Source organism: Haliaeetus albicilla, chromosome 3 (assembly GCF_947461875.1).
Source record: "Haliaeetus albicilla chromosome 3, bHalAlb1.1, whole genome shotgun sequence".
In the NCBI taxonomy this organism is placed as follows: Eukaryota; Metazoa; Chordata; class Aves; order Accipitriformes; family Accipitridae; genus Haliaeetus; species Haliaeetus albicilla.
This window is the reverse complement of record NC_091485.1, coordinates 41,985,853-42,008,978: the sequence shown is the minus strand read 5'-3', so window position 1 is coordinate 42,008,978 and position 23,126 is coordinate 41,985,853. Positions and strand designations below refer to the sequence as shown.

The following is a 23,126-nucleotide window of genomic DNA, read 5'->3' as shown; positions in this document are numbered from 1 at the left end:
CCATTTCTGTCCAAGTCAAAATCTAGCTTAACTGTTTTCAGCCACAATGGGAATGCTAGTCCACAATGAAGAGTATTTCTCTGATTCAGTGATTCAGTGCCTTGGACCCATCTTTTACTGTGGAGCTCCTGCAAGGTCAGAACAACGCGCCTGAGTTCAGTGGCCAGCCCTTATCTAGTCAGAACAGCCGTGAATAAGACAACTTGCAAAATGTAGTAATTTGTAAGTTTTGTCCAGAGTTAGAAAAAGATATAATTTCTAGGATTCTTCTGCTGTCAAACCAATCGCCATTCTTTCCTTCTGTCAGATGTCCTTTGATCTTTGTCCACCGTTCTGCCATTGCCCTTAGCACAATATTTTTTTTCTCAGGTTAGATGTCAACATGAGAAGCAGACCAAGGTTTTCTATCTGGAGTAGAAACATTTCTTCCATGTGGCTTATACTGCCAGTTCAATATACAGCACGTGTTAGGTCATGAGAATACATCTGATCTGAACTATCTCATGGCTAATAAAATAAAGTTATAGCAATATGTGATTCACTTGAGAAAAATATAGAACACTGTCTGTCCCTATGTTGCTCAACAGAAACAGTAATAGAAAAGTTTATGCAGACTAGCAAATTATTCTCACAGCAGAAGACATATTTAGAGACTCTGAATTAAAAATGAGCACATATGCTTTTATTCCTGGAAGCGTGACATCCACAGTATTGGCAGTTTGGAACCCAGTGTAACAGATTCTTAAGCAGTTTCCACCCTTCTGGAGTACCAGATTAATTCTCCACAGATGAATATGGTGTAAATATTAAACCTTGGCTCCAGCTCGAAGCAGTCAAAAGTGATTTGCTGGCTATCCCACCACGATTTCACCAGGCTCTGAGCTACCTTATTATTCCTATCAGCAAACTCACAGATGGCCAACGCCAAAAGCTTCTGCTCCCCTCCCAACAATGTGGCAACTGCTAGTGAAATACTCAGAGAAAACAAAACTGACCCACAAAAATCAATTAAATATAGCAGTTTAATTTCAGATTCTGTGTCAGTGAATCAAAGTCAACCACCTGAGGGGATGGAGGACCTGGCTGTACTCTTGAAGTATTTGAAGCGGTACATCAACTGTGACAAGGAGCTTTGAGAACAGCCATAATCAGCAACAACTTTGTGCGGGTGTGCTGCTTCTGTGGTGCATATGTGATGTAACTTTGGAGTAGTAACTGATGAGAAGAAAATAGTATTTTCTTCATTTCCATTGCCAATTCATGCTTTGATCCATAAAAATACCCTACTAGCTACTTCTGGATAGCGCAGATTCATTTCCTAAGTTAATCACACAATGCAAAGCTTGGATATTACACTCCTGATATAAATGAAGCACTGCAAAAATGACCAGACTGTAATGTCACCAGTCTTACCAGAGACCATTCATATATATGAAGATGCATTTCAGCATTTTTTCCCTTAGGCGTAACATGTACATCATCACATTGTCACAATGCCTTCGAATCTGTTCTCATTTTCCCAATAGTGTGATAAAACTTTTTGACTTATTTTCTATTTCTGTTTCTGTGCCTATAAGGAAGACCATTTAACAGCACTATTCTCCTGTTTAGAATAATTCAGCATGTTTTGACTTAGTTGTTTGAAATTTGAAACATTTTTATCTTAAAGGCAGGTGAATTACAAAATCTATCACATCTATATGAAACTACCAACAGAACTGAGCCTGATCTGACTGAGATTTCAAGGATTTAGAAAAAAGGTGGTCCACTGTTACTTTACAGAAGGTGCATCATGAGACAAAAAAGTGCTGTATCTATCTCATCTCTGTTTCACCAAACCAATCATTGCACTCAAATGCTGAGTTTTAAGAGATGACTTGCAGTTAGGCACATGCTTAAGGTCAGACCAAACAGTATGTACAAAATATAATCCACAAGTAACATAATGTGATGAAAAGAATAAGGTATTGCCTATTTATCCTGTAGACAATGTGATCGTGAATTTTAATATTAACTGTCATGGTTTCAAGGAGACTGACTACGACAGTTTCTAAGAAGTAGTATGTTGTATGCATATCACCAGATTTATTGCTTCATTGGTATAATGCAGTGGAGCAGCTCTTGGGAAGGAGCTCTTGGGAAGAGCTTTGTGTGACTATCTGCAAACTTTTTCTTCAGAAGCTAAGGACAGTTTAAAATTTAAAAAAAAACAAGGCACAAATATTTCTTTTGCTGTCTTCCAATACCTGGCTAAGTTTCTGTGGAACACACTTTGTTTGCTGCTGTGCACTTAAGTAAGACATTGTAGACCATTAGATGATGGATATCCACTGAGACAAATTTAAGTCCCATTTATTTCAGCACAAATTGAAGATGATGTTTGCAAAGAATCCTCAAAGCTTTGTGCCAAATCCAGCTCTTTCCTATCAGTATTTTGGAAAAGCTGCAGCTTCCATCCAAACAGAAGAGGACAACCAGACTCCTGACTCGGGCACCTCGGTTTGGGTGCTGGAGGCAGAAGGGGTGAATCCTTAGCTCTCTTGCACCAGGACTGCGTCTGGACAGCCAGCTCAGCTCCAAGTAACAGGACTCCTACCAACATAAAGGAGTGCTGAATTCAGTCTTAGGCTGCTGCAGATTTTGTATTAGCAATGTTGCAAAGTCATTCAACTCAGCCAACGTTTTCTAAAATACATGGAATGCCTCAGAATTAAAGCTCAGTACCTAAAGGATTTAGACACCTAAGTAAAATTCAATTAATGTAGAACAGTTCAGGGCGAGTTTAGATGGTTCACCTCTTCCTCTTCCATTCTTTACACTTTTTTATGAGTGAAAAAACAAACCTTAGAAGAAATACCCCTTCCACAGACTGCTATTTCAGCAGCAACTGAAAAAGCTTGAGTAACAGTTCAGCTACCAAGCACTTAAGGAAAAATATTACAAAGTGGGACACCTTGGGATTTATGTCAAAAACATTTCTAAAGGAACTGCTTATGTTTTCTCTTCCTCTCCATATGATAAATGCTGGAAACTGCTGACAAGGATTATATCTGAATATATACATATACACACGTACAAGCACAAACATATATATACACATATGCATAAAAAGACAGAACTCATGGTTTGAAAGCTGGACCCAATGGGAACACACGGCTCGTGACAGGGCAGGGCTGTGGCTTCTCTCCTGGGCCGGGGCTCTGGAGGCCACTGGTGAGATGTCGCTCAGGGTGTTGGTCAGGTCACCCACCCCAGCAGCACTGCTGCAGAACTGAGACCGTGTTACTGCTCTGCTTCTGGGCCCACTGCAGGAAACCTCTCATGCCTTCTATAGCTTTTTTGTCTCCTGAAATTATATATAAGGTCTCACTGAGGGTTTTTCAGGCTTTATAAAATGTCCCTAGGCATTGTGAGATCGTAAAATGTTGGTGAATGGGATTATTCCCCATCACATGACCTGCTGACACTTGAAATGTTCTTTTGATTCCCCTTTTATTTGCACAAGTTGTTAGACTAAAGAGCCAGACACCATATCATTTTCCCTCACACAGATCACCTTATTTCCTATTGTTAGAGAAACCAAACCACCACATATTGTGTCAAGTGACATTTCTTAAATACCGTAAGATATAGAAAAAACCCTGTTCTTTTATGTTTTAGATTGATACCTTGACTTCTGTTTCACTTCATTGCACTAAAATACTTAAGTCTACCAGGTAATAAATATTCCCGTATTAACCCTTCTAAATATCTCTACACAGGGACTAAAATTTGCTCTGAAGACATTTGATTTTAAAGGACAAACAACTGAGAGATTATTTTTCTTTAGCAGATTTTCTAATCACATACTGCCTTTGCTTCACTAGCTGAGTATATAATGAAGTCCTCTAACAACTGCCATATTTCAGTATCTCTAGACTCCTGGAATTGAATTTTTATGAGATCAGTGGCAAGAAAGAAAATTTGAAACACAAGACTCCAGATACAAAAAATACGAGCTCCACTTATGGTATTTCAAGCATTGCCATATTTCTACTTACAGGATTTATTCTATTCTAAATCCAGTACAAAAAATACAAATTTTATTGATGAAATAATTTTGAAAAATGCGGGGTGTACCTCCTGGTACATGGAGTGAGGGTGGAAATTACTGGACTGTAATATCGTCTCTAGTCTTGAACTTGTTCTCCATGGTTGTCGATTTTTATCCATTTGTCTGAGAAACTGCAGGGATGGAAGCAAAGGGGTAATTGCCTCCCAAATGAATCTTGGTTTTCAGCTAACCCCTAATGAAATCAGCATCCACAGGACAGAACGAGGACTACTGCACATTATGACAAGGAGGGCTTCCACACCAGCCTTGCCTGAAAGCAGACCTGACATAAGACACTCCCTAACATGCGCCTGCTCAGTATTTGTTTTCCACAAGGACTGTTATGATTAATGAGGCCTCATTTCTTCGCTATTTGTCAATGATTCACACTAGCATTTAAAAGAAAAAACATTCTCCTTTATTTCTCAATGCAAACATTTTATGACCCTGAGAAAGCCTAGTAGCTAAATGCTTTCAAGCCACAAAAAAACCCTGAAAACACAACAGACTCAAAAGATCAAAACCTGGCTTTACCAAAGAAAAACAACGGTATCTTGCGTAGATCCAACGATGCAGCAGAGATGCTAACCAGCTGTCAGGGAGCAGCGCAGCATTGTCTTCCGCATTGCTGGAAATGGGGCCCAGCTGTGCTTTGTCACTGGCCTCGTAACAAGGGGAGCTGCTGTCATTTGGGGGGGGACGGTGCATTTTTCTTGACGTTTCCTTGGGTGTCTTTTTAGAACTATATTTCTGCTAATTAACTTCACCTCCGAGCTGCGCAGGGTAACTGCTTCCCCTCCAGGCTGCAGAGTGACAAAAAGCCCCTATGGTTGGACCTTGTTTGATCAACTGTTTGGGTACAAACAGCAGAAGGACACAGACTGACTAAATAAACTCAAGCAACCGAAATAGCACTGTTAAGCAGAAACAAGCAAACAAACACAAAACTCAGCTCAGGGACCATTTGACCTTGAAATACCTAAAACGTGCTCAGCAATGCCCTCTTGCTCAGAAAACTCCTAGCACACTGCGGCGGTGGTACATGAAAAAGGAGGATGAGCTTTCTCATAAGAACAAGCAAAAATGCCCATGCCAGGGCAGAGCAAAGGCTCGCCTACCTCTTTATCACACATCTGAAAGAGCCCAGTGTCAGGGAAAGAGTAATAAAAGGGAAGAGCTCAGGGGGAGATTTTCCTCAGTACGTACTGCCAACCTCAGTAACAGTGGCTGGGGACTTCCAGAGCTGGAGGTTAAAGCCATCTCGCTGCCTATAGCAGTATTTGAGGGATCTTTGCTTGTGCTTATGCTCTCTGTTTTCCTTGTTTAGACATGAGTTCCACTTTCAGAAGGCTTATTTATTTGCAATAAATCTCTTTGATTAGCTGTTTTAACATGCCAGTTTGTAGGATTAAATTTTTTTAATAAGTGCTAGTATAACTGCACCAGTTTGGGGTTGTTTTTTTTTTCCCTCCCATATTTGCTCCTTTAATGTTGATTCCAGCAAATTTCCTCAGCTTTGTGGAATATTTTATTTTGAAATTAAGTATTTCCATAGTGGGTCCTTTTTTAATTTTTTATTTTTGAATGCTGACAAATTTCCAAACAATATGCTCATTTTTTAATAGCTTTTCTATGGTTGTATTTTGAAACATACATTTATGGGGTCTAAACTTCTACTCTGTATATCACACCTAATCATGTGGGTTTTGCCTTTGCAGCCTCTTTGGTTTCCTTCAGCTTTTCACAATCCCTGTCCTCACCCAGACAAAGCAGCAGGTAGTAGAGCTGTAGGATTTCATTCTTTCTGTTTATATCTGGGATTCTGGGTTCCTCCTGACAACTCTTCACTCCTAATGTATAGGAGCTTTCCTCCAACGGTGGGACTTACTCTGCCATTCATACGTACTTTGTAGTTTGATATTACAGGTTGATGGGATTCCTTCCATCAAGGCTCTGAAACACTTATTTGGCTAATATCCTCAAATAAAACTAGGCATTTCACTCCATTCATCTTACTTTTTTTAGAGTTATATGATTTACATAGCACCTTAATATATACTGTTCCATCTGTTTTTATACATCTGGCTTAATCAGGACTTCGCCAGCACTTTTTTTATTCATCTTTGTCCTATTTTTAATCAAGGAGAGAGCTTTTTTCTACTTTCTCTCTAGTGGATGATCACCCTGATTTTGTGTCCTTCTTCACCTGCCATATTTTCCCTACTTTTTCTTTGAAAAAAAAGTTTCCATAATGTCTTCAGTTCACTTGTTTTTGATAGAGAGAAATAACTAGAAGTGCAGTGTTAGGTGAAGACTTTATCCAAGCTTACCTACTGCATCAATCCTGTTTTTCAGAATGCCCAGCTCAGCCTTTTTCTGAGCCACGCAAGAGCGAGAAATTGGAACAAGGTGAAGAGAAAACTAAGGAAAGTTAACTCCATTCATGGAAGATTTATACAAATTGTCTAAGAAAGCGTCAGGCGCTATTGAATCTCCAGAAGCCCAGCTGGTGTGTTCTACCAGTACCAACTATTGTAACCGCGTCCCTGCTCAACTCCATTTGCACACCTACGTATTTTTCCTCCCTCCTGCCCATCACCTACTCAGCTTACAAGCTCTCTGAGATCAGTGCGGTGTACACAGTGATTCTCTACTGGCAGCACTACTGTAATGAAGACTAATGTGACCATGAGTCACAGTGGAAAGGAAACAAATGTCCCGTCCAGATAGCAGTTGCAGGATAGGTCTGACAAATTATTTACTGTTCTGAATGTCAAAATTGTTGTCTTGACTCAATATGCAATAGCCTTAGCCCATCCCTTGTTCAACAGCAGTAAACTTTGTTTCTTCTCTTTTATAACATGTTAAAAAATATGGAAGATGCAGATCTGATATGATGGAACTTCGTGCTGAAATCAAGTATCACTGAGCATGCTGGTCTGTCCACAATGCACAGCAACACTGAGGCTGTCAGCGTGGCCCTCCATCCAATAATAAGCCTTGCCTCTTACTAAGGTGAATTAATATGAGGGTAGCACCAAAGGGTGATGCAGCAATCCAGCTGCCAGTCCTGGGGTACACCAGCTGGAATTAGTTTAGGAATTTTAGCCCTGCAACCCATTTCAGAATCTAGAGGAAGCTGACTGCATGGATTATAAATTCAGCTTGGCCAAAGTATACTGTAAGAGTAGGCAGGTTGCAGCATCTCAGAAGAGATGCTTCACATCTGCCTACCGAACAAAAGAAGCTTTCAAGCCAAAAGACCAGGACAGAATTAAGAATCAATGACCATGGATAAATATCTAAAGCAAAATCTGGATGCATCTGAAGACTTTCTTACTCTTTTATCTCTGCTCTTAGCATTTCTTTTTGTTTTCCCACCCACAAAGACTTTTTTATTGACTTTAAATTAAATATTAATTCAGTTTTCAAGCTACACCGTAGAAATCTGATCAAAGGCAAATGGTTACTATGATAAGTAGCAGTTAAATTCCATAAGTATAGTGTAATCTATAAATTTTCTTTTAAACAATAGCACTGGACTAAACATGTCAAAAGACTCTGGGATCAACCAACATGTACACCATTACACAGATACACCCACAATATATTGGCTAAAATAGCTTATTTCCCATTAAAAGGAATAGAAACAAGACATCTGACTCCCTTAGGCTTGTAAGCTTGAAAATCTCTGCCAGCATTATTAAATGAGAACATTATTTGATTAGTAATGGTAAGGGAGGATAAACTCTGCCTGCCTTAAGTCTAAAATATGTTAAGACCAGATTTCCACAGAAAGAAAAGTTGGTCCAGATGTAGGGGTCTGTGTAGGACATGAAAGATTTGGATCCAGCTTCCTGCTTTGCCATGGACTTTCTGTGTGACCTTAAAGTAGCTGCAGTATACCTGAGGTCCACATTTGTACAACAGGGCTTCTCTGCTCTGTCAAACAACTGTAAATCTCAAATCACTCGATATTACAAGGCACTCAGTATTGAAACAATGACATTAGGGACAGATGACAACATACATCTACTTGTCTGCATTTAATTTGTAAGCAAGGCTCATTAACTTTACTCCCCAAATACTATCAAATGTTCTTGCTTTCTTTAATAGATGTGTTTTCACCCCAGAGGTGAGCTTGTAACACTAAATCTTTACTAGGAGTGATTTACACAACAAAAAAGCTGACAATATCATATCAATTTTTTCTCAAGCACAACGTATACCCCTCTCTGGGGTACCTTGATTTTGGGCTGGTGTGGTGAGATGCTTATGTGACCCAGCACAGCTGCAAAGCACCTCACTTTGCACAGTAACTTTTATTTGCACATGCCTAACACATACGCACGAGCTGTCAGTAAACATGAGGGAACAGCTGTCCCCTGCTTAGTTTAAAATTCTGTCCTACACAGTTGGAGAAAACACTGCTTTGCTTTTACAGAAGGAATAATCTCACTCACAAGTAGGTTAGTCGTCAGACCTCCTCTTTCAGTAGATGGCTGTCACTATGCTGAAGTTCTGTGCTATGAATTAAGACATGGCAAACTGGACAACCTTCGTATGAAATCATATGGCCACTACCTTCTCTTTTTGACCAAAAGGTCTGACAATAGAGACAAAAAGTTACATGAGATATCAAGCTAACGGTTTTTAGGAAGACTTGAGTAATATTGCCATGGTTTTTAGGTGCCAAAACCCTAATATGGACTAGGTCTTCAGGACATTTAGATAGTTGGTGACTATTTTTCTCTCACTCCCTACCTTGTCCTCGGTCTTCTTTTCCGCTGATCTCTTCTAGCCTTAGGGAAATTATCTGGTGACTTAGACTGCCTATTCCATTTTTCCTGAACCCTTACCATATGAAATAATGTCAGCTCTACAGCTCAAATATTAGGTTACTTCCACAGGTTGCAAACACAGTTATCTAAATTGCATATGTTATTCCAACCAACACGCACCTTGCTGCTGATACAGGTTTCCTTCCTTTGACACATGACAAGCCAGCCAGAGCACCGACACCCTGCTCTGTCCCCAGGGCAGCCTGTCTCCAAAACAGGCTGCAGCTCAGCTGCCCCCGAAGCAAGCCCTCATGCGCAGGACCTCAGCTTGCCCCGTGCCTTTCTGTGGCGAGGCTCCATGCAACACCAGCTGCTGTGCAGAGGCCGAGCTCTCAACATCACCAAGCCTGTCAGCCCGGAGGGTTTTCTATGGTCAAAGGACTATGCTGGTGATATATACTACTGTGCAAAACAAACAGCATGCACTGCCACAACTGCGACTACAGATTTCGCATGGAAGGGGAAGAAAAGACTGCTTTTGCCGTTTAGACGCAACCTGGCTCCGTGGTTTATGTCTTCATTTTGATCTATTATCTCACTCCCATTTTTTTAGAGTACTGTAAATCTCCTTCAACAGCAACTGTGCTTCAAAATAGCACCCTTAAGCCTAGGAAATCTACCTTATCTGTGACAACTCACCAAACAATGAATGCCAAAGTATTTGACATCATGGTATAAATTTATCAGGGTTTTTCATCCACTGAAAAATGTATCTTCTTTTTTCCTCACATGCTAGATCAATGTTACAGCGGTGCACACCAGAGTCAATGGGTGTTTGCCTTTCTGCTATAAACACCTCAGGAGACTTAGGTGAACAGCCCTCTGGAGGGGAGGTTTCACTTTAGAGAAGTTTTAAAACAACAGTTACAGTAATATTAAAAAATAAACATTTTAGCAAAAGTAGTAAAAATATTGTGAGATTCTTCTAGACAGACCTTAAGAAAACAGAAAGATAGCACTATGGGTTTTTCCTTGGCTCCTTTCTAGTTGACTCCTTCATGCATGTATAATAGGGAAAAGAAAATTGTGTTTATACAGGCATGGGAAATGAAAAGTGGAAATCCAGTTAAAAGCCTCCATTACTCTTTCGAGTTTTACTCACGTAAGCCTCTGTGCAGGTTCGGTGTCGTTTTTGTGCCCGTAAGTGCTATCTGCCTATGACAGAGCAGTGGAGGAAGTGCGGGAAAGAACTGCTTCTTCCATTCATCGTCACCCAGTTAGAATGAGGAACAACTACCGTGTGTACTCCTGCAGGCAAACTGATCTGCCACAGGGATCCCCTGGTTTGCATATGCCTGTGAAATATTGCTCCTCCTGACAGGACCACTCTTGAGCTCAGCCTAGCTCCAGAGGGATAACACTCCCTTTCATGTAACTGGAATATGGGGAAAGGTTCAGAGCTTTTGAAGGTTTTCTTCCCATCTTCCCTCGTACAGAGTGAGGGGGAAAAGGCATCAAACAGATTTGAAGTTGTGCCTCCTGTTCGCAGTGACTGACGTGGGCTCTCCTGCAGCTTGCACGCCGACTTTCAGCTTGACTTCACAAGCCAAAGACATGTGTGCCTGCACAGTGCCCTTTGCAGCTGCACCGTGCCTTTCCAGAGAAGCCCTGGGGGAGGACGCCTCAATGAAAGATTGGCAGCAATAAAACCCTGCTAACAACTGTGCTCTGTTAACCACTTCTCTGTCACACTCAGCCTCCTTCTCAGGAACACGGGCTTAGGTAAGGGTTGGGGTTTGTTTTTAAATCAAATTAGGGAGGAAACAGATGATGCTGGAGTTACAAATGCTGAAATTACATTAATGTGAATGCGGTGTTGCTGAAACTACCAGACACATTATCAGGGATCCATTATCAGGACAATGGATATTTCCAAGATTAGACTTATGCTTTCAATTTCATACCTCCCTAAACTAAAAAACTTACTTCCAAAAGATGACAGAAATCAGTCTGAGAGGGAGGGACACCTGTGAGTCAGACAGACGAGCTCTCTTCAAAGGAAATTCATTTGCTTTCAGGAAAGAAAAGAGAAGTTATTTCAGAAGAGCTTATTCTCCATACAGGCATTACTAACAGCAGTGACACAACATTGTAGTAAGACTTGTCCCGCCATTCCATCGCTGCTGGTGTTAACAAGTACTAAGAATACTTCCTAAAGAGCACGTCTAACCTCATCTATTCTCTCTATAATACACTCATCAAGCAGATTATCCTTCAGCCCAAGATCTCTCATCTCTGTTAGCTACTCTAGTTAAAAAACTCTCTCTTCAATGTACTTATTTCACTCAAAACTACACATACAAGTATGTAACAAACCTCATTGATTCTTCCTGAATTCAACAGACTGAAGAAGCTACTGACAAGCTAAGACGAATTATTCACCATTTCACTGTTATTGCAGCAGCTACAGCATTTGGGGTTAATTTTCCATATGCAGCTTAGAATGAAATCCGTCCACACCAACTTCACCATCGGGCAGCAGAATATATCAACCTAAAATTCAGATTACAATAAACTAGTATCAGGTTCACTGATGCACGTATAAGGATTGACCTGAGGTTCAAATGTTGGCTAGCAAAAGTATTTATAAAATACAGTATTTACCATAAGAAACTAAATGCAATGAGCAATGAAGAAATTGCTCCTATCTGTACACCTGTGATACTGGGCTGAATTTTCTCACTTAAAAATGGCCAAACAGAATCATAACAAATGTGAATGATTTGACAATTGGAGCAGACTTCAGGCTGGTTGAAATTTGCTAGGGATATTTTTACAGCTAAACAAGTTGTTTTCTATTAAAAGTATCTTCTTTCTTTCTTTCTTTCTTTCTTTTTCTTCCTTCCTTCCTTTTTCTTCCTTCCTTCCTTCCTTCCTTTTCTCAGCTACTGTTTTTTCAGAACTTTACATCTTCATATCTTCATTTTCCTCTCTGGGTGAGATTCCTCAGTTAATTTTTCATGGCGCACCCACCTTCTCTTACGAGAATACAGTCCTGAAGAGAAGCAAGAAACTCAGTGCATAGGGCTAAAATGGGACTAGGACACACATCCACTACCAGAGTTGGTGGAGTGAAAATATTTCTAGTGAAAATGTTTCATTTCTGAGTGCTCACTAGGATGTCCTAATATTCAGCCAAGGGGGCAGGGGACTTTTTCACCAATAACTGCATCTAATCCATCCCCTAACCACTATGCCTGTTAACTGACACGTGAAGAGAAAGGGCAAGCATTTACATCACTCTCTCTGCAATTTCCTAACAGGCCACTCTAGTGGCCTTATAAATCAACTTACAAAGGTTTTTTTTCCCTTTGTTTTACTGCTTTGAAGTCTACTTAAAAAACATTTTAAAGACCCAGAGAAACTCTGTTACTTAGCATTCCATTCAAAGGATTTAGCTTGTATCCTTCTAAAATAATTGGTCAGCTCTGTTCAGCTTTTTTTCCCATATCATTTATTGACCTTTGACAGAATGAACAGTAGAAGTGTAGGGATTTCTTATTCTATTTCTTGTAAAAAATAACTGGGAGTTTTCTCAGATTATAATTCCTTTTATAATGAACTTCACCCTAGCATGAAACCACACCATCCTTCTGTCTTCAACTTCAAGCCTTCACATATCATTTATTAAAGTAACAGAACACCAATCTAGATTTCTAATCCTGTCTGAAGAAGCATTCTTTTTTTCCCAACACACAAGTTGCTCATCAAGGTGATCCACAGGACCTTCAATCTCATGGCTTACCTCCTGAGGAACCAGCTCTCTCATGGACCTGGTGCCACTCTCCTGACCTCACTCAGCTAAACACTGTCAAATGCAGCAAATTGCACTGTGCAGACTTGCAGTTAGGTAACAGACTGTAAAACGACATAGAAAATCTTGAATCATAAGATGAAAAAAAAAAAATGCTGACCATATGCAGGTCACGGGCCAAAGGAATGGCATGAGAAGCCACCTGTACTCAGTCTGAGGGGTGATTAAGTGTTCTGCCAGGACACGGGGGAAAACAGTAGAAGCATCTCAAAATGACTCCAGGCTTTTGGTCCTCATTTTGGATTCATGAGCATGGCTTACCCATTCCCAGAGCTTTAAGTGGGCTTCCAGCCATCTGAGTTGGAGATGCAGAAGTGGCTAGTTATAATTCCTGCCACTGTATTGCAAGAGCTCACCATTCCTGCAATTACCTTACGTATCGCCAGTAAAGAGACTAAACTGTACCATGCTGGCCTGAAGGGCTGCTAAGTACAGAACAGACTTCTGATCAGATACATCCCAAACTTACAGCCTCAGCTCTAAATTATGTCTAAGTTGTTTGTCCCTCCTGCTTCAATTTTTCCTTTCTGTGCTAAATGCTGGTAGGAATGGTCTAAAGCACTCTGAAGTCAATGTCAGTGTTTTGACAATTCAGGGTCACTAGCCAAGTTTTTATGTGCTATCATCTCACAAAATGTATTTACATGCATACACACATAGACCACAGACCAAGATACTTCTGGAACAGTTTTTTCAAATGGCATTTAACTCCACAAAAGCATTTACATCAAAATTTTAAAAAGATAATATACGAAAATATAAAGGCTTTGTGAAAATAATAGAAATGGAAATGAGTTCCCAGTTCTTCTCAGAACAAGCCTGTAACACTTTTAGATGATCTCTTGCAGTCTGCAAAAGAACTACCTTAACTACTTTAATTTAGCAATATCCACTGTTCTCCAGAAAAACCTTCCCCAAAGCAAGCCAAACACAATGGTAGACGCTTCAGTAAAGCAGAACAGACAGATCACCTGAGGAGCCTTCAGTAATCAATTCAAAAGGAGATTACAGTGCTTGGGAAAGAAACTGTGTGAATATGAGTTTGTAAACAAAACTTGATGCTCTTGTTGTCTGTCACAGAAACCTGATTGACTGAAGAAGTACAAAAAATGAGACCATCTCAGGAGTTCACCAAAAATACCACCTCTAACAATATATTAAATCAAGGCAAGCTGGACTGTCCCAAAGCATGCCAGCAGCCACCCCTTCCAATGGGGCATTCTGCAAGTGGCCAGTGACACCTGAAACTGTCACTGCGACTTGGCTGTCCTTGGGACAGCTCTGGCATGTGCCATACCTGAGCTATTTAAAGCAATGTCTAACCCTTGCGGTTGCATCAGGAGGGACCCAATGAAAGATGAGTGAAGACACCGAACCCTGGCTAACAAATGTGCCCCAGTCCGGTGTCCTGCAGTGAAGCTCATTACTGCTCTGGAAAAAAAAAGGTCTCCCTTTCAGGGCTGTTTTGTGAAGAACTTTGCTCCTGTTGGACTTTTATTTAACTTGCCTTTTAGAGGCTAGAACAGAAAAGCTTAGATAATCCTAGAAGGCTTTTTTATTAGTCCAGTGAAGTGCCAGTTTTTAGGCAGGCGCTTAGGGGAACACACCACCATTTCCCACAAGCAGCAGACATAAAAGGTTCTCAGTGAGGAATGAAGCTGAGCCTCACAGATCAGCTAAGAGTCGCCCGACCTGGAGTTCACCTTGCCATTCAGATAAAAATTTCCTCAGACTTCAGGTTTGCATCCTGTGTTCTGGGTCCTGCCTTTCCTTCCATTTTAGAAGAATCCTGTATGAATATTTATAACAAGTAGCTGCAAGATGACTTGAAAATTCAGCAAATATGATTGAGGCAGTTTGTAGGTGCTTAAGTACTGAGAGAAAACCACTGCTCTGATTGCTTCCACTATCTCACACATCTTCTCGTTGTGCAATATTGTGAGTTTAACAAAAAAAGGCTCAGCTGTCAGTTTTCTATGTACTTACACATAGGATATGCATGACTAAAAGCTCTAACAACCCCAAACACACTTTTTGGAAATAAGGGCTAGTTTGTTACTATGTAGACTTAATGGTTACAGTGCTTAAGTGTCCTTTTCAAAGACAACTTGCCCCTTTCCATTGTTGCTCAAAAATACTAGAACTGTCTCCGGTATGGTATGTGGAGTACAGGTATTCGCTCACTCATAATGCCATAACATTCATGTGGAAAGGATACTGTACACTTAACCAAACAACTTCAAATATAGGGCTGTTGTCTGGGTCCCAACCAGTGCAAATCAAATACACTTAAATGGAAATATACTTACTTAACTCACCTGAAAACCTGGCCTTGTTGCATGCCTCCCCAAAGAGAGAGTTACCAAGGCACGTAAAGACCAGACTGTGGTGGCTTCATAAAAAGACTCTACTGGGATACTTTTTTGATCTCAAAGTCACTTTGAAACAGCTGTGCCAGTGTCACATGCTTGTCTTCAATATTCCCTCAAAGGACCTGGGCTTCAGTGCTACGCGTCAAATATTCACATATCTTCATCAAATAGAAAACTCACTAGTCTGCTGTATGTCATGATAAATACCATGGTTTTTTTCTGAAATAAGTAACGTGCAGAAATCTCTTTGGCTTCCTGGTCACTTCGGAGCAGTTTTTTGCTCTTCTACATCTTGCAACAAAATCAGAAACTCAAACAGAAAGGACAGTTTGCAGGTTATCATATAGATTTGTTTTGCTCTCAGCTTTACAAAAGCACGACGGAGCCTGTTCATCCAGACAGTAAGTGCAGCCCTTTGCTTCCAACAGATTTGGTCTGAATAATCCTTCAAATAACATCACCTTCACATCATTTAATTTATTAGTGTATCTCCCTGACATCTGATTGTTTCCAAATATCTTACATGAGAGAAGACAATGCACTGGCAGCTGCTTATGAAAACATGGAACGGAAATGCAACATTTTTAGGACATACGATCTGCCTCTGGGTGAAGGGAAAGGCACAACACCCTGGTTTGTCCACTCAGGCATGACACAGCTTAAGTGACATGTCACAGCTGAAAATCCAGCTTGTGAGATGCCTCTGATGTTACTGAGGGGCATGCTGTAATGCACAAAACATTACCATCCTAACCAGAAATACTGCAGTACATATTTTAAAAGGTATACACAATTGATGCTGGTCTATACTCAATTTATGGTAACAGCTATATAAAAAAGGATATGAGCAGTGGTAAAAAAAGCAGTCATCGTAGAGTTAAGTTGCTCTCCTAACTTAAGAAGGACACATGGGGCTGGGATAAATTGGAATAATGCTCTCTATCCATTATGGCAAAGGATAGCTATTCTCATGCAGATTGTACCTGCTGCTAATTCACTGTAATCGCGTATATTCTAAATCCTAGCATGTTTCTCTGTGCAAGAGCTACTCTGTGATGCTGTGAACAGTGTCACAAGTGCAGGCACACTCTAGCCATTACTTTAAAACTTTGTTTTGCAAAACGTTACCAATTAGATCTTATTCCAAATATGGAGAATGGATTTCCCCAATTTTTAAAATAATTATTCTCACGTTCTTTCCCCCTTTAACGAGACTCACCATGAGTCCTTTTTAATTTTCCTTAATGTATCCATAAAACCAGAGTCAGTGAAGCCCCTCCTCACAGCTCCAGGAAGGAAAGATCCCTTCCCTCTGTTCATACAATGAACAGGGATATTCCCTGGTGCCAGTGCTTGAAGCCGGTGATTGTCTGAATATGAGTCACTGCATCTTTGCCCCTAGCACTGCTTCCAAAATTTCAGCATCTGATTTACTGAGAAATAAGTGTCAATAATAAACAGGTCAGTTCAAAGGACATTTTACTCATATTATTCCAATAGTAGTTTTTAGTAAGTTCTTTTAATAAGTTTACAGCAAGACCTTTCAGCACACCACAGGTAAGATCTCAGGGCTGGAGGGAACCCGTATGTAACTGAGGTATTAAACACCTCTGGAGCAAGACAGATCAGATGGTAGCTCTATTCCCATGATACTTAGGCTGACCAAAAGTGCTGAATCATGGGTTACATGATACTTCATATACGAAGTATAAAGAAGGTAAATAATCTTTTAATGACCAACTCGGCAGTGAGCATATACAAGCTCTTAAAACAAAATCAATTAACTACTGTCAGTCTACTGTGTTCCTTGATATAATATCTATCGAAAAACAATATATTCACTTATCATTCAAGACATTAAAACACTTTAGTTATTAAATATAAATGACTAGGATCAAATATAATCTCTTTGTCTTACAGTCACATTGACAGACTTTATTATTTGGCACAAAAAATAACTTCACCTTAAAAGCAAAGAGAGGTAATAAGTGTCCTGGTCAGAAACGATGGTGAGATGAAGATACATATTTATTACCAGTGACCATCCTCTGTGCTTCACCATAACTTAAGTTTCAGCAGACAAATGTCTTTCTTTAAAGTATTGGGAGTGACAATGCAAACTATAACATCCCTGGTAGTACATTCAAATAAAGGCTTATAACAGGATTCCCCCCCAAAATAAGTTGCAACCAGAGGTCAAACAGTTCAACCCACACATCAGCTAGAAAATACTACTTATCTTCAATGAATGTTATCACACTCTGAGGTATACTATATACAATACAAAAACTTGTGGGAATTAAAATAGTACAAAAGCCATTCCTCGCCATTCCTCACACTTTAAAAAAGAGACGGCCTTAATTCTCTGTCATCTTCATCCTTGGTCTATAGTTAGATGGGAAAGCACATAGAATATAAGCTTTTGTAGGGAGAAATGTTTACAAACTCAGGATGACACAGAACATGTAAACCTAAACTGAGAAGAGGACATAAGCAAGAAAAGTGTTTTGTTCATATAACATAACAAAGGATGTAAACCTAACAAAAAGTATTTCTTTCACTTGAATGCTTCAATATTCTTAGTGCAGTCAGCTGTTGGCACACACTTTTCTATGTGTGATAGCTCTTCTTCGCAATACAACCAAGCAGTTAAAAGTTTCCTAAAGTCCTCTGAGCATATATGATGTGACGTTCAACCCCAAAAGAACCAGTGGTATACCATTAATTAGTGTTCACCCCTGAATGAACACTGTGTGACAATCTAGGAGATAATTTATAAGGACTTGCAAAGGAATACTGAAATGTCTTATATGACACTCAGCTCTGTTCTGAAGTCATGCATAATGACTCTACTAATTTGCATTTACCCCAAGACTTAAGCTGCTCTACAAAGTCTAAATAGGTATGAGAGTCAGTGTGAATTATATATAAAACAGACCTACGGAAAATAAAAATCAGGCCCCTAACATATAATAGGTGTGTCCTTTCTTGGCAAGTCATTGTCGCAAGCCTAGGCATAATGCACCTGGTAGCTAAATAAGTATCAGTGGCCTGAATCTCCTCTTTCATGCTTCTTTTTTTTTTCAAAGGAATTTTTTCACCTAGGGGATTAGTTACTGAATGCAGCACACAAACTCCTCACGATTTCCAGTCAGGCTTGGGATAATTATACCTTCTGTAATCCACAATCCACTAGTTAGCTGATAAATAAGCGTGCTTTTCACAAAGGAGGAATACTCATGCTACAGTCAGTAATGCAAAGCAAAAAAAAACCCTCAGAAAACAAACCCCGAGAAAAAAGAAATCAACAAAATAAAATAAGGACAAATGAGCCATGCAGTGAAACAAATAGAATTAACAGAGAACACTTCCAACCCCATCAGGTTTCACATAACTTTAAAGAAGGTAAACTCCATGCTGCAGAGCCAGAAAAGCCAATATTTTATCCTCTTGCATACGTACATCAACAGGGGTTATGCAAAAAATCAAGGACAGAGTGTGACTGACCAGTGACTTAAATTATTTATACTACCTTTTATACTTGATCAATTAATAGTCACACTGAGCTTTAAGGAAATATTCATGTGAGAAAGAATGACTTGGACAAGAAAGACCTGTAGAATCAATCCCAAGCAATTACTCTCCAGTTGCATCCAAAGGGCCAACCTGTGATATAAAATACCAAATGGAAAATCTAAGTGATATTTATTGATAATATTGCTGTAAGGCACTTACACTCTTGTAGATAAAAGGTGATTGAGTCAATGTCAGATATCTTTAGGCAGACATAGGCTTTCCATTTCTCCTAGGTATTCCACTTATTTCTGACCTCATTCACTCTATAGTAGATCATCTGCACTAGACACATTCCATATTTATTTAGGATTTAGTCCAAATGAGTTTCATCAATCTAAAACAAGTGTGAGAAAAGAACCAGGCTCTTGAATTCTATAAACAAGAATGAAAGGAAGAGCTCGTGCATTAACACTTTGAAAGAAACATTAAATTTATGGGTTCACTTGATTCACAGTTGTTCCAAAGTAAGGCTCCTCTGATTTTAAGTGCACTGCACAGAACAATAGAACATAGATGTAGTTAAAAAGGCATCAGCTCAGCTAGGTTCATCCTTAATATCCCAGTTCAGCAAGGTGCTGAACTGTAAGTACTTATGCAATCCAGCTGCAGTCAATTCACATCCACTGAAATCAATGCTCATTCTGGTATCTGTTGAGGACTTTCATACCACTGATAGGTTGGTCAGAGCTGCTACTGCTCTAAGGAGGCTGTTATAGGTCCAGCAACTGTAACTGGAAGACCACTGATGAGTGTTTTTTACTTTCTGGTGAAAAACTCTAAGGTGAAAGAGAAGACTTTTCTGGAGAGAAACAGATGTACCATGACCCCACTCTGGAGAAGGTCTATTCTGCTTCAGACCCCTCTGCCATAAAGTTTAGTAATAAGTTTTTGTTTTGGTTTTGCTTCACTATGCATTAGTAAAACAACTTTTTTCAAATGGAGTTTTCACAAAATACTGGTTACACAATAAGTATAAATAAATGCCTAGTCTAAAAACTCAGACGTTACTCTGAATCAAAGAATGCCAGACTCTCGCAAAACTCTGTGGCTTGGGGACCAGGCTTTGGGAATTCTCTGAGATGTAGAATACACAAAATTCACATTCTTCATAAATCCCAGCACTGCTTCTCATGTCATGTCACTGTGCATGTCTGAAATGGCCAAACTTCTGGACATCTTTGTCTTAATGCTGCTTAAAAAGTTTATGAATGAGAACACGGGAAAATCTAGGCAAATCCTGTATTCCTTCATTAAGACCTCTACTGAATTCACAGAGAGCTTTGCTGGGGTGAGGACTAAGCAAGAACTGCTGTGCCTAGAGTATATTCATTGGTGACTGAGATGAGGAGCACACCTGCATTTACTAAAATTAAAAAAACCTCACATAGTAAAGTGTGCCTGTATTGTGCAACAGTACTTGACCTACAATATTCCTTTCTTACTAGCTAACCATAGTTTTCATTTCTTGCCCCACATCCTTCTTGCTCTCTCCTATTTATTGTCACAGAACCTGTAAAATACCTGCTGCTCATATGCTGTCACTTTGTTGTGTCTCACCTTGCTGTAAGTGAATTCAATGGCAAACCTTCATTGACCTCAAAGGGAGCAGTATTTTTCCTGAGATGCCTAATCCAAAGCAGGACTGCCCCTTAATTCAGTAAGCTTTGGATCAGACCTAGAAGGGATCTTAGCAGAATCAAGAAGTGGCAAGACACAGCCACATACCAAAACCACACCTGAGTGTTTATCTCTCATTCCTAATCTTTTACGTGAAAGGGATTAAAAAGCAAGTTGTTCCTGTCAACTGCTTGGGTGCTATGCATGATCTGAACGATTGAGAGGCATCTGTAGGACAGCTATGCACATTAGCATGGTTTCATCTCTTTCTATAGAAGTTCAAAAGGGAGCAAATATTTGAATTCGAGGCTTCACGGTAATATTTCCTCATTTGGTTCCCAACTTCCCACTCTCAAAATTCCACCATCCTTTCTGCTGCTACAGATGAAAGAAGATGGTTCTGCCTCTTGTTTCAGGACAAACTAGCACCTTACTACATAACCGAACAAAAAATGAGAAATACGAAAGTGATGTTACCCAAACACTTCAGATAAAACCTTGCCACAGAGCCTAACGCAGTAATATTTCCTCATTTGGTTCCCAACTTCCCACTCTCAAAATCCCACCATCCTTTCTACTGCTACAGATGAAAGGAGATGGTTCTGCCTCTTGTTTCAGGACAAACTAGCACCTTACTACATAACCGAACAAAAAATGAGAAATACGAAAGTGATGTTACCCAAACACTTCAGATAAAACCTTGCCACAGAGCCTAACGCAGCCTGTGATGACTCCAGACTGTTTGGAAGTACATCCACCTGATTCCAGCATACCTTGTTTTACATGCAACTCTGCTTCTTTGCTTATGTTCCCCAAGTCTCAATGTGCTGCAACAGTTTTTGCTCTCCTTTATGTCATTCAGTCAAGTTTCCACAGCCGTCTTTGAGATGCCATAGGTGTATCTGACTATAGTTTTGGCTCATATATGTATTTACAGACTGAGGGTTGCTACAAAGAGAAACTGAGTGCATGTAACACGATGACTTCCAGTTGCTAGAATCACAGAAACCACATCAAATGGAATTAGACAGAAGGCAATTGAAATAATGAAAACCACTGCAACATGTATATAAGCGCAATGTGAAACTCCCTGTAGCAAGAAAGCATAGAACTATAACCAATCAATCAAACCAGGAGATGAGGAAAAAGGGAAATAAAAAGGTAAAAAATAAATATTTAGACATCTTGGGAAATGAAAGAAATGGCCGCTTTCATTTGAGAAACCTGAGGAGAAATCCAGCTTCAATGGCCAAAGGGGGATTTTCTTAAAAGCTCAGAGTTGGCATAACTCCTTTCAAGCAAATCCATGACAGGGCACTGTTAAGTCTTGAGAAGAGTTCGGTCAATGGCAAGCATTCATGCAAGTTTAACCGTCCTGTATTTCTGCATTTATCCCCCAAGCAAAAGAATGAATGTGAGTCACAGGCAAAGAACCTAAGAATCAGTATTTTAGTTTCACCCTATTCATCTGGTCCATCTTAATGTGTTGACTCCTACCTAGTCTTAGGATGTGTCTCAAGCCCTATAGGCAATTGCCTTCTTTTCCATGTTAAAAAAAAAAAAAAAAAAAAAAGATTCCACAAACAAACACTTGGGTCTTCTCTCCCCTCACCTCTGCCTGATGGGTATGGTGTGAGATGTAGCCGAGGCAGCGCCTATGGCCGAGCGAGCTCCCGGCTTGGCCACAGCGTGTCCCAGCCACGTGGCTCCGCGGGTTGCTCCTCCCGCCTGGGTCCGGGAGGAGGAGAGGTCTGTTACAGACCACATCAGTGATGTTTCAAGCCGTGGAGGACTGAGAAGCTGGTCCCTGACTCCTGCAGGCTGTGTAGCAGCTGTGTCACAAAAGTGCTGGGGGCACTGATGGATGCTAGCTTGTACCAGGGGATCGCAGTGTGTAACACAGCCTCCCTGAACCCTTTTTGGCACAACTTACGCCCATCTGCTTCCCCTCTGCTCTTTCTCCTGGAGAGGAACATATGGCCTAGAATATGTATCTCAGAAGCAGAAAATGTATTCATATTGTTTTCTAAAATATTCTGAATACTTTCTTTTTTCTCCTATAAGCTTTTATTCCAGCTATGAACATTATATTCTGGCACAATAAATATTTTTTTTTACAAAAGTGAGTCCTTGCTTAAATAGTTAGGCAGCCCACAAGAGAAAACTAAACTAAAAAAAAATTGTGTATTGCACTGCAACAGTAAGAAGTTGCTATCGCAAGAAAAATCTTTGCCAGGATTCTGGTTTTTGTCCATTCCACCATCATATTTTAATACTTACCTAAGTCCAATAGCGTTGCATCCAATAACAAATCAACAACAGAAGAAAATAAAGCCACAGTTAAGCTTGACATGAACATCTGAACACTGAACATTTTTGCTCAGAGAGGTTCAAACTGGAAACAAGCTTCCACAATTTACCTCACATTAAATAGTACCTCACATCACAAATAGAACAATGACGTTCCTCAAGAAGCAAGAAAATCTTCCTTTTAAATAGCAGTACCAACACCTGTGTGTGCAGTCCCGCTTCCCTAACAAGGGAAAAGTTTTCCACTGCATCAGTGAGACTTTTGCCAGCTTGCCTGTTTGAAGACAGCGGTACTGGAACAAGGCTTCATCTGAATGTTCCCGCATTTCTGCCTGAATATATACAAATTTTACATATAGATATATATGTGTATGTATGTGTGTGTTTTTATATGTCTATACTTGTTTATATACATATATATGCATACATACAGACATATATATATATTTTAATACTTTCTACAGAACACTCTAACTGTTGATCACAAAAATGTAGGATAAGAG

At 39.9% G+C, this 23,126-nt stretch overlaps 1 protein-coding gene across 2 annotated transcripts in view; it reads right to left on the bottom strand.

The window, feature by feature from the left end:
• The window catches only part of KCNB2 (potassium voltage-gated channel subfamily B member 2), a 202,891-nt gene that overhangs the window by 162,960 nt on the left and 16,805 nt on the right, over positions 1–23,126 (bottom strand). The gene's annotated exons all lie outside the window — the stretch shown is intronic.